Source organism: Hyla sarda, unplaced genomic scaffold (assembly GCF_029499605.1).
Source record: "Hyla sarda isolate aHylSar1 unplaced genomic scaffold, aHylSar1.hap1 scaffold_1385, whole genome shotgun sequence".
NCBI lineage: Eukaryota > Metazoa > Chordata > Amphibia > Anura > Hylidae > Hyla > Hyla sarda.
In genome coordinates, this window is record NW_026608014.1 from 80,760 (window position 1) to 90,701 (window position 9,942).

The following is a 9,942-nucleotide window of genomic DNA, read 5'->3' on the forward strand; positions in this document are numbered from 1 at the left end:
GGTTCCTGGCAAATCCGGGTTATGGATTGCATTTAAAAAGGCCCCGTGGGAGTGCAATGGGCCCCTGTCTTGCTGCTTAGCAATAATGGTATGGGTTTAGGTTCTGCTGTGTGTACTGGTGGTTGACTGCCCCCCAGCCCAGAGTGTGCATGGAAAATTGTCTGGCAGCCTCCCTGACAGCAAGCAGTGATAGTGCCCATGAAGGGGACCTTGTTGGGCCCGCCCCTTTCACGGTTATCGCTTCTCGGCCTTTTGGCTAAGATCAAGTGTAGTATCTGTTCTTATCAGTTTAATATCTGATACGTCCCCTATCTGGGGACCATATATTAAATGGATTTTTGAGAACGGGGGCCGATTTCGAAGCTTGCTTCCGTCGCCCTATGCATTGACCCGATATGGCAGTATCTTCGGGTACAGTGCACCACCCCCTTACAGGGTTAAAAAGAAAGATTCCTACTTTCATTGCTACCTGCTTGCTGGCTAGCCAGCTAGCCAGCCCTGTGGGCCTTGCTGCTGCTGCTGCTGCTGCTGCAGCCAAAAAACAAAAGGTGGTGCTGCTGCTGCTTCTGCTGCTTCTGCTTGTGTCTGGCCGCTGTTGGAGCGTCCAGGCACAGGACTTCTGCTGCTGCTGACTAAATGGCCTCCTTAATTGGATCATTTGAGTAGCCAGCACACCTGTGCAGGTAGGGCATGACATGATAGGCAGCTGCCTTGATAGCGGGTGGGTGCTGAATGTTCCTAATTGACAAAATAAGATTAATGCTTATGAAGAAATATAAAATCTCATCCCTTCCCCAATATCGCGCCACACCCCTACCCCTTAATTCCCTGGTTGAACTTGATGGACATATGTCTTTTTTCGACCGTACTAACTATGTAACTATGTAACATAACATGGGGGGGTCTCCTGGCTGTTCACACAGGTGTGTCATTGCTGTACATTGACCATGCATTGCTTCTGTGGTATTGCAAAGGCAAAGACAAATGCTTCCAGCCATCCATTGCACTAATGGATTGGTCATCAGCTGGCTGTCTATGTCCCGCATCAATATAGACCAAAGTACAGAGGGTTAGGCTATGCTATAGTGCACCTACCTGATGCATCAGAAGGTGCGAGGCCCTTGCTAAATTCTGTGCACAGACTTTGAGATCTATGCTTTAGACTGTATCTAAACCTGCTCCAACATGGACTGACATTCTGGCCTACTTTCAGCCGATGCGACTTGTCTGTCGCTGAACAGTCGCTTTTTATGTATTCAGCACCTATGTATAATGTTGTAAAAATGCTCTAGAAGCTAAAGTCGCAGAAATGTCACACATATTTGGCCTGCAACTTTCTGTGCGACAAATTCAGACAGGAAAAATCAGTATAAATCCTTAGAAAATTATCCCCCAGTGTCTCCATCTGCTGGCGGTATTGAATAAGCATTGCTGCACTGATGGGGTATGCATTAGACGAAAAAAAAGAAGAAAAAGAAGAATAATACGCCCAGAAAAGAGGCGAAAAGGAGAAAAACGTAAAAAAACGTGAAAAAAAAGTAAGAGGAAGAGAAGGGAAAAAAAGGTGGAAATGGGTTTAAAAGTGATTTCGGCGGAGAAATATATATATATATATATATATATATATATATATATATATATACGCGCACACACACACATATATATAAACGTATTCTCCGTTGAGATATTGCAGCCGCTGCTGTATCCAGGCCCAGGAGCCTTAGCACTGTGCTGTGATGTCACTCAATACCACTGACATCACTAGGTGTAAACAACATCTCTCCTTTGCTGTGTATGTGACTATGGAGCTGTTTGGTGATGTCGTCTATTATGGCCTTCATAGAAGCAACAGGAGATTGTTGCATCCATCTAGAACCCTCAGAACTACAGTGCTATGATGTCACTCACTTCCACAGGCCTTGCAGAGTGTAAACAACAACAACCCAGCTTTGTCGTGTATGTAACCATAGGGATTGTGATGTCACCTAGAACCTTCACAGCAGCGACAGCTTTATGAGGAGCATCAGCACTGCTCTGCCTGAGCAGAACCATCACCGCCATAGGTTGTCAAATAACCCGGATTTAACCCACACAGGTAAGTCCAATGGGGTGCAGGCATGTCCTCTATGCTTACAGCTTCCCGTGGGTGTTGGTTTGATACCGTTTGGGGACAGCCAAGGAGGCATCTGCAGGCAACAAAGGTAGGTGTGTGCTTGTGTGTGTGTTTCCTATGCAGATCCTAAGCCCAGTGTCACATGCAAGTAGGAGGAGTAAGAAGGGTTCCTGGCAAATCCGGGTTATGGATTGCATTTAAAAAGGCCCCGTGGGAGTGCAATGGGCCCCTGTCTTGCTGCTTAGCAATAATGGTATGGGTTTAGGTTCTGCTGTGTGTACTGGTGGTTGACTGCCCCCCAGCCCAGAGTGTGCATGGAAAATTGTCTGGCAGCCTCCCTGACAGCAAGCAGTGATAGTGCCCATGAAGGGGACCTTGTTGGGCCCGCCCCTTTCACGGTTATCGCTTCTCGGCCTTTTGGCTAAGATCAAGTGTAGTATCTGTTCTTATCAGTTTAATATCTGATACGTCCCCTATCTGGGGACCATATATTAAATGGATTTTTGAGAACGGGGGCCGATTTCGAAGCTTGCTTCCGTCGCCCTATGCATTGACCCGATATGGCAGTATCTTCGGGTACAGTGCACCACCCCCTTACAGGGTTAAAAAGAAAGATTCCTACTTTCATTGCTACCTGCTTGCTGGCTAGCCAGCTAGCCAGCCCTGTGGGCCTTGCTGCTGCTGCTGCTGCTGCTGCAGCCAAAAAACAAAAGGTGGTGCTGCTGCTGCTTCTGCTGCTTCTGCTTGTGTCTGGCCGCTGTTGGAGCGTCCAGGCACAGGACTTCTGCTGCTGCTGACTAAATGGCCTCCTTAATTGGATCATTTGAGTAGCCAGCACACCTGTGCAGGTAGGGCATGACATGATAGGCAGCTGCCTTGATAGCGGGTGGGTGCTGAATGTTCCTAATTGACAAAATAAGATTAATGCTTATGAAGAAATATAAAATCTCATCCCTTCCCCAATATCGCGCCACACCCCTACCCCTTAATTCCCTGGTTGAACTTGATGGACATATGTCTTTTTTCGACCGTACTAACTATGTAACTATGTAACATAACATGGGGGGGTCTCCTGGCTGTTCACACAGGTGTGTCATTGCTGTACATTGACCATGCATTGCTTCTGTGGTATTGCAAAGGCAAAGACAAATGCTTCCAGCCATCCATTGCACTAATGGATTGGTCATCAGCTGGCTGTCTATGTCCCGCATCAATATAGACCAAAGTACAGAGGGTTAGGCTATGCTATAGTGCACCTACCTGATGCATCAGAAGGTGCGAGGCCCTTGCTAAATTCTGTGCACAGACTTTGAGATCTATGCTTTAGACTGTATCTAAACCTGCTCCAACATGGACTGACATTCTGGCCTACTTTCAGCCGATGCGACTTGTCTGTCGCTGAACAGTCGCTTTTTATGTATTCAGCACCTATGTATAATGTTGTAAAAATGCTCTAGAAGCTAAAGTCGCAGAAATGTCACACATATTTGGCCTGCAACTTTCTGTGCGACAAATTCAGACAGGAAAAATCAGTATAAATCCTTAGAAAATTATCCCCCAGTGTCTCCATCTGCTGGCGGTATTGAATAAGCATTGCTGCACTGATGGGGTATGCATTAGACGAAAAAAAAGAAGAAAAAGAAGAATAATACGCCCAGAAAAGAGGCGAAAAGGAGAAAAACGTAAAAAAACGTGAAAAAAAAGTAAGAGGAAGAGAAGGGAAAAAAAGGTGGAAATGGGTTTAAAAGTGATTTCGGCGGAGAAATATATATATATATATATATATATATATATATATATATATATACGCGCACACACACACATATATATAAACGTATTCTCCGTTGAGATATTGCAGCCGCTGCTGTGTCCAGGCCCAGGAGCCTTAGCACTGTGCTGTGATGTCACTCAATACCACTGACATCACTAGGTGTAAACAACATCTCTCCTTTGCTGTGTATGTGACTATGGAGCTGTTTGGTGATGTCGTCTATTATGGCCTTCATAGAAGCAACAGGAGATTGTTGCATCCATCTAGAACCCTCAGAACTACAGTGCTATGATGTCACTCACTTCCACAGGCCTTGCAGAGTGTAAACAACAACAACCCAGCTTTGTCGTGTATGTAACCATAGGGATTGTGATGTCACCTAGAACCTTCACAGCAGCGACAGCTTTATGAGGAGCATCAGCACTGCTCTGCCTGAGCAGAACCATCACCGCCATAGGTTGTCAAATAACCCGGATTTAACCCACACAGGTAAGTCCAATGGGGTGCAGGCATGTCCTCTATGCTTACAGCTTCCCGTGGGTGTTGGTTTGATACCGTTTGGGGACAGCCAAGGAGGCATCTGCAGGCAACAAAGGTAGGTGTGTGCTTGTGTGTGTGTTTCCTATGCAGATCCTAAGCCCAGTGTCACATGCAAGTAGGAGGAGTAAGAAGGGTTCCTGGCAAATCCGGGTTATGGATTGCATTTAAAAAGGCCCCGTGGGAGTGCAATGGGCCCCTGTCTTGCTGCTTAGCAATAATGGTATGGGTTTAGGTTCTGCTGTGTGTACTGGTGGTTGACTGCCCCCCAGCCCAGAGTGTGCATGGAAAATTGTCTGGCAGCCTCCCTGACAGCAAGCAGTGATAGTGCCCATGAAGGGGACCTTGTTGGGCCCGCCCCTTTCACGGTTATCGCTTCTCGGCCTTTTGGCTAAGATCAAGTGTAGTATCTGTTCTTATCAGTTTAATATCTGATACGTCCCCTATCTGGGGACCATATATTAAATGGATTTTTGAGAACGGGGGCCGATTTCGAAGCTTGCTTCCGTCGCCCTATGCATTGACCCGATATGGCAGTATCTTCGGGTACAGTGCACCACCCCCTTACAGGGTTAAAAAGAAAGATTCCTACTTTCATTGCTACCTGCTTGCTGGCTAGCCAGCTAGCCAGCCCTGTGGGCCTTGCTGCTGCTGCTGCTGCTGCTGCAGCCAAAAAACAAAAGGTGGTGCTGCTGCTGCTTCTGCTGCTTCTGCTTGTGTCTGGCCGCTGTTGGAGCGTCCAGGCACAGGACTTCTGCTGCTGCTGACTAAATGGCCTCCTTAATTGGATCATTTGAGTAGCCAGCACACCTGTGCAGGTAGGGCATGACATGATAGGCAGCTGCCTTGATAGCGGGTGGGTGCTGAATGTTCCTAATTGACAAAATAAGATTAATGCTTATGAAGAAATATAAAATCTCATCCCTTCCCCAATATCGCGCCACACCCCTACCCCTTAATTCCCTGGTTGAACTTGATGGACATATGTCTTTTTTCGACCGTACTAACTATGTAACTATGTAACATAACATGGGGGGGTCTCCTGGCTGTTCACACAGGTGTGTCATTGCTGTACATTGACCATGCATTGCTTCTGTGGTATTGCAAAGGCAAAGACAAATGCTTCCAGCCATCCATTGCACTAATGGATTGGTCATCAGCTGGCTGTCTATGTCCCGCATCAATATAGACCAAAGTACAGAGGGTTAGGCTATGCTATAGTGCACCTACCTGATGCATCAGAAGGTGCGAGGCCCTTGCTAAATTCTGTGCACAGACTTTGAGATCTATGCTTTAGACTGTATCTAAACCTGCTCCAACATGGACTGACATTCTGGCCTACTTTCAGCCGATGCGACTTGTCTGTCGCTGAACAGTCGCTTTTTATGTATTCAGCACCTATGTATAATGTTGTAAAAATGCTCTAGAAGCTAAAGTCGCAGAAATGTCACACATATTTGGCCTGCAACTTTCTGTGCGACAAATTCAGACAGGAAAAATCAGTATAAATCCTTAGAAAATTATCCCCCAGTGTCTCCATCTGCTGGCGGTATTGAATAAGCATTGCTGCACTGATGGGGTATGCATTAGACGAAAAAAAAGAAGAAAAAGAAGAATAATACGCCCAGAAAAGAGGCGAAAAGGAGAAAAACGTAAAAAAACGTGAAAAAAAAGTAAGAGGAAGAGAAGGGAAAAAAAGGTGGAAATGGGTTTAAAAGTGATTTCGGCGGAGAAATATATATATATATATATATATATATATATATATATATATATATATATATATATACGCGCACACACACACATATATATAAACGTATTCTCCGTTGAGATATTGCAGCCGCTGCTGTGTCCAGGCCCAGGAGCCTTAGCACTGTGCTGTGATGTCACTCAATACCACTGACATCACTAGGTGTAAACAACATCTCTCCTTTGCTGTGTATGTGACTATGGAGCTGTTTGGTGATGTCGTCTATTATGGCCTTCATAGAAGCAACAGGAGATTGTTGCATCCATCTAGAACCCTCAGAACTACAGTGCTATGATGTCACTCACTTCCACAGGCCTTGCAGAGTGTAAACAACAACAACCCAGCTTTGTCGTGTATGTAACCATAGGGATTGTGATGTCACCTAGAACCTTCACAGCAGCGACAGCTTTATGAGGAGCATCAGCACTGCTCTGCCTGAGCAGAACCATCACCGCCATAGGTTGTCAAATAACCCGGATTTAACCCACACAGGTAAGTCCAATGGGGTGCAGGCATGTCCTCTATGCTTACAGCTTCCCGTGGGTGTTGGTTTGATACCGTTTGGGGACAGCCAAGGAGGCATCTGCAGGCAACAAAGGTAGGTGTGTGCTTGTGTGTGTGTTTCCTATGCAGATCCTAAGCCCAGTGTCACATGCAAGTAGGAGGAGTAAGAAGGGTTCCTGGCAAATCCGGGTTATGGATTGCATTTAAAAAGGCCCCGTGGGAGTGCAATGGGCCCCTGTCTTGCTGCTTAGCAATAATGGTATGGGTTTAGGTTCTGCTGTGTGTACTGGTGGTTGACTGCCCCCCAGCCCAGAGTGTGCATGGAAAATTGTCTGGCAGCCTCCCTGACAGCAAGCAGTGATAGTGCCCATGAAGGGGACCTTGTTGGGCCCGCCCCTTTCACGGTTATCGCTTCTCGGCCTTTTGGCTAAGATCAAGTGTAGTATCTGTTCTTATCAGTTTAATATCTGATACGTCCCCTATCTGGGGACCATATATTAAATGGATTTTTGAGAACGGGGGCCGATTTCGAAGCTTGCTTCCGTCGCCCTATGCATTGACCCGATATGGCAGTATCTTCGGGTACAGTGCACCACCCCCTTACAGGGTTAAAAAGAAAGATTCCTACTTTCATTGCTACCTGCTTGCTGGCTAGCCAGCTAGCCAGCCCTGTGGGCCTTGCTGCTGCTGCTGCTGCTGCTGCAGCCAAAAAACAAAAGGTGGTGCTGCTGCTGCTTCTGCTGCTTCTGCTTGTGTCTGGCCGCTGTTGGAGCGTCCAGGCACAGGACTTCTGCTGCTGCTGACTAAATGGCCTCCTTAATTGGATCATTTGAGTAGCCAGCACACCTGTGCAGGTAGGGCATGACATGATAGGCAGCTGCCTTGATAGCGGGTGGGTGCTGAATGTTCCTAATTGACAAAATAAGATTAATGCTTATGAAGAAATATAAAATCTCATCCCTTCCCCAATATCGCGCCACACCCCTACCCCTTAATTCCTTGGTTGAACTTGATGGACATATGTCTTTTTTCGACCGTACTAACTATGTAACTATGTAACATAACATGGGGGGGTCTCCTGGCTGTTCACACAGGTGTGTCATTGCTGTACATTGACCATGCATTGCTTCTGTGGTATTGCAAAGGCAAAGACAAATGCTTCCAGCCATCCATTGCACTAATGGATTGGTCATCAGCTGGCTGTCTATGTCCCGCATCAATATAGACCAAAGTACAGAGGGTTAGGCTATGCTATAGTGCACCTACCTGATGCATCAGAAGGTGCGAGGCCCTTGCTAAATTCTGTGCACAGACTTTGAGATCTATGCTTTAGACTGTATCTAAACCTGCTCCAACATGGACTGACATTCTGGCCTACTTTCAGCCGATGCGACTTGTCTGTCGCTGAACAGTCGCTTTTTATGTATTCAGCACCTATGTATAATGTTGTAAAAATGCTCTAGAAGCTAAAGTCGCAGAAATGTCACACATATTTGGCCTGCAACTTTCTGTGCGACAAATTCAGACAGGAAAAATCAGTATAAATCCTTAGAAAATTATCCCCCAGTGTCTCCATCTGCTGGCGGTATTGAATAAGCATTGCTGCACTGATGGGGTATGCATTAGACGAAAAAAAAGAAGAAAAAGAAGAATAATACGCCCAGAAAAGAGGCGAAAAGGAGAAAAACGTAAAAAAACGTGAAAAAAAAGTAAGAGGAAGAGAAGGGAAAAAAAGGTGGAAATGGGTTTAAAAGTGATTTCGGCGGAGAAATATATATATATATATATATATATATATATATATATATATATATATATATATACGCGCACACACACACATATATATAAACGTATTCTCCGTTGAGATATTGCAGCCGCTGCTGTGTCCAGGCCCAGGAGCCTTAGCACTGTGCTGTGATGTCACTCAATACCACTGACATCACTAGGTGTAAACAACATCTCTCCTTTGCTGTGTATGTGACTATGGAGCTGTTTGGTGATGTCGTCTATTATGGCCTTCATAGAAGCAACAGGAGATTGTTGCATCCATCTAGAACCCTCAGAACTACAGTGCTATGATGTCACTCACTTCCACAGGCCTTGCAGAGTGTAAACAACAACAACCCAGCTTTGTCGTGTATGTAACCATAGGGATTGTGATGTCACCTAGAACCTTCACAGCAGCGACAGCTTTATGAGGAGCATCAGCACTGCTCTGCCTGAGCAGAACCATCACCGCCATAGGTTGTCAAATAACCCGGATTTAACCCACACAGGTAAGTCCAATGGGGTGCAGGCATGTCCTCTATGCTTACAGCTTCCCGTGGGTGTTGGTTTGATACCGTTTGGGGACAGCCAAGGAGGCATCTGCAGGCAACAAAGGTAGGTGTGTGCTTGTGTGTGTGTTTCCTATGCAGATCCTAAGCCCAGTGTCACATGCAAGTAGGAGGAGTAAGAAGGGTTCCTGGCAAATCCGGGTTATGGATTGCATTTAAAAAGGCCCCGTGGGAGTGCAATGGGCCCCTGTCTTGCTGCTTAGCAATAATGGTATGGGTTTAGGTTCTGCTGTGTGTACTGGTGGTTGACTGCCCCCCAGCCCAGAGTGTGCATGGAAAATTGTCTGGCAGCCTCCCTGACAGCAAGCAGTGATAGTGCCCATGAAGGGGACCTTGTTGGGCCCGCCCCTTTCACGGTTATCGCTTCTCGGCCTTTTGGCTAAGATCAAGTGTAGTATCTGTTCTTATCAGTTTAATATCTGATACGTCCCCTATCTGGGGACCATATATTAAATGGATTTTTGAGAACGGGGGCCGATTTCGAAGCTTGCTTCCGTCGCCCTATGCATTGACCCGATATGGCAGTATCTTCGGGTACAGTGCACCACCCCCTTACAGGGTTAAAAAGAAAGATTCCTACTTTCATTGCTACCTGCTTGCTGGCTAGCCAGCTAGCCAGCCCTGTGGGCCTTGCTGCTGCTGCTGCTGCTGCTGCAGCCAAAAAACAAAAGGTGGTGCTGCTGCTGCTTCTGCTGCTTCTGCTTGTGTCTGGCCGCTGTTGGAGCGTCCAGGCACAGGACTTCTGCTGCTGCTGACTAAATGGCCTCCTTAATTGGATCATTTGAGTAGCCAGCACACCTGTGCAGGTAGGGCATGACATGATAGGCAGCTGCCTTGATAGCGGGTGGGTGCTGAATGTTCCTAATTGACAAAATAAGATTAATGCTTATGAAGAAATATAAAATCTCATCCCTTCCCCAATATCGCGCCA

At 46.3% G+C, this 9,942-nt stretch overlaps 5 non-coding genes across 5 annotated transcripts; all 5 read left to right on the top strand.

Moving 5' to 3' along the window:
- Positions 1–236: 236 nt before the first annotated feature.
- On the top strand, positions 237–427 carry LOC130306626 (U2 spliceosomal RNA). The gene has a single exon (XR_008855955.1). It is a non-coding gene; the product is annotated as a U2 spliceosomal RNA (small nuclear RNA).
- A 2,087-nt stretch (positions 428–2,514) lies between these two features.
- Positions 2,515–2,705, top strand: LOC130306627 (U2 spliceosomal RNA). Its single transcript, XR_008855956.1, has one exon. It is a non-coding gene; the product is annotated as a U2 spliceosomal RNA (small nuclear RNA).
- A 2,087-nt stretch (positions 2,706–4,792) lies between these two features.
- LOC130306628 (U2 spliceosomal RNA) lies at positions 4,793–4,983 on the top strand. Its single transcript, XR_008855957.1, has one exon. It is a non-coding gene; the product is annotated as a U2 spliceosomal RNA (small nuclear RNA).
- A 2,099-nt stretch (positions 4,984–7,082) lies between these two features.
- On the top strand, positions 7,083–7,273 carry LOC130306630 (U2 spliceosomal RNA). Its single transcript, XR_008855959.1, has one exon. It is a non-coding gene; the product is annotated as a U2 spliceosomal RNA (small nuclear RNA).
- A 2,097-nt stretch (positions 7,274–9,370) lies between these two features.
- On the top strand, positions 9,371–9,561 carry LOC130306631 (U2 spliceosomal RNA). Its single transcript, XR_008855960.1, has one exon. It is a non-coding gene; the product is annotated as a U2 spliceosomal RNA (small nuclear RNA).
- The last annotated feature ends 381 nt before the right edge of the window (positions 9,562–9,942 follow it).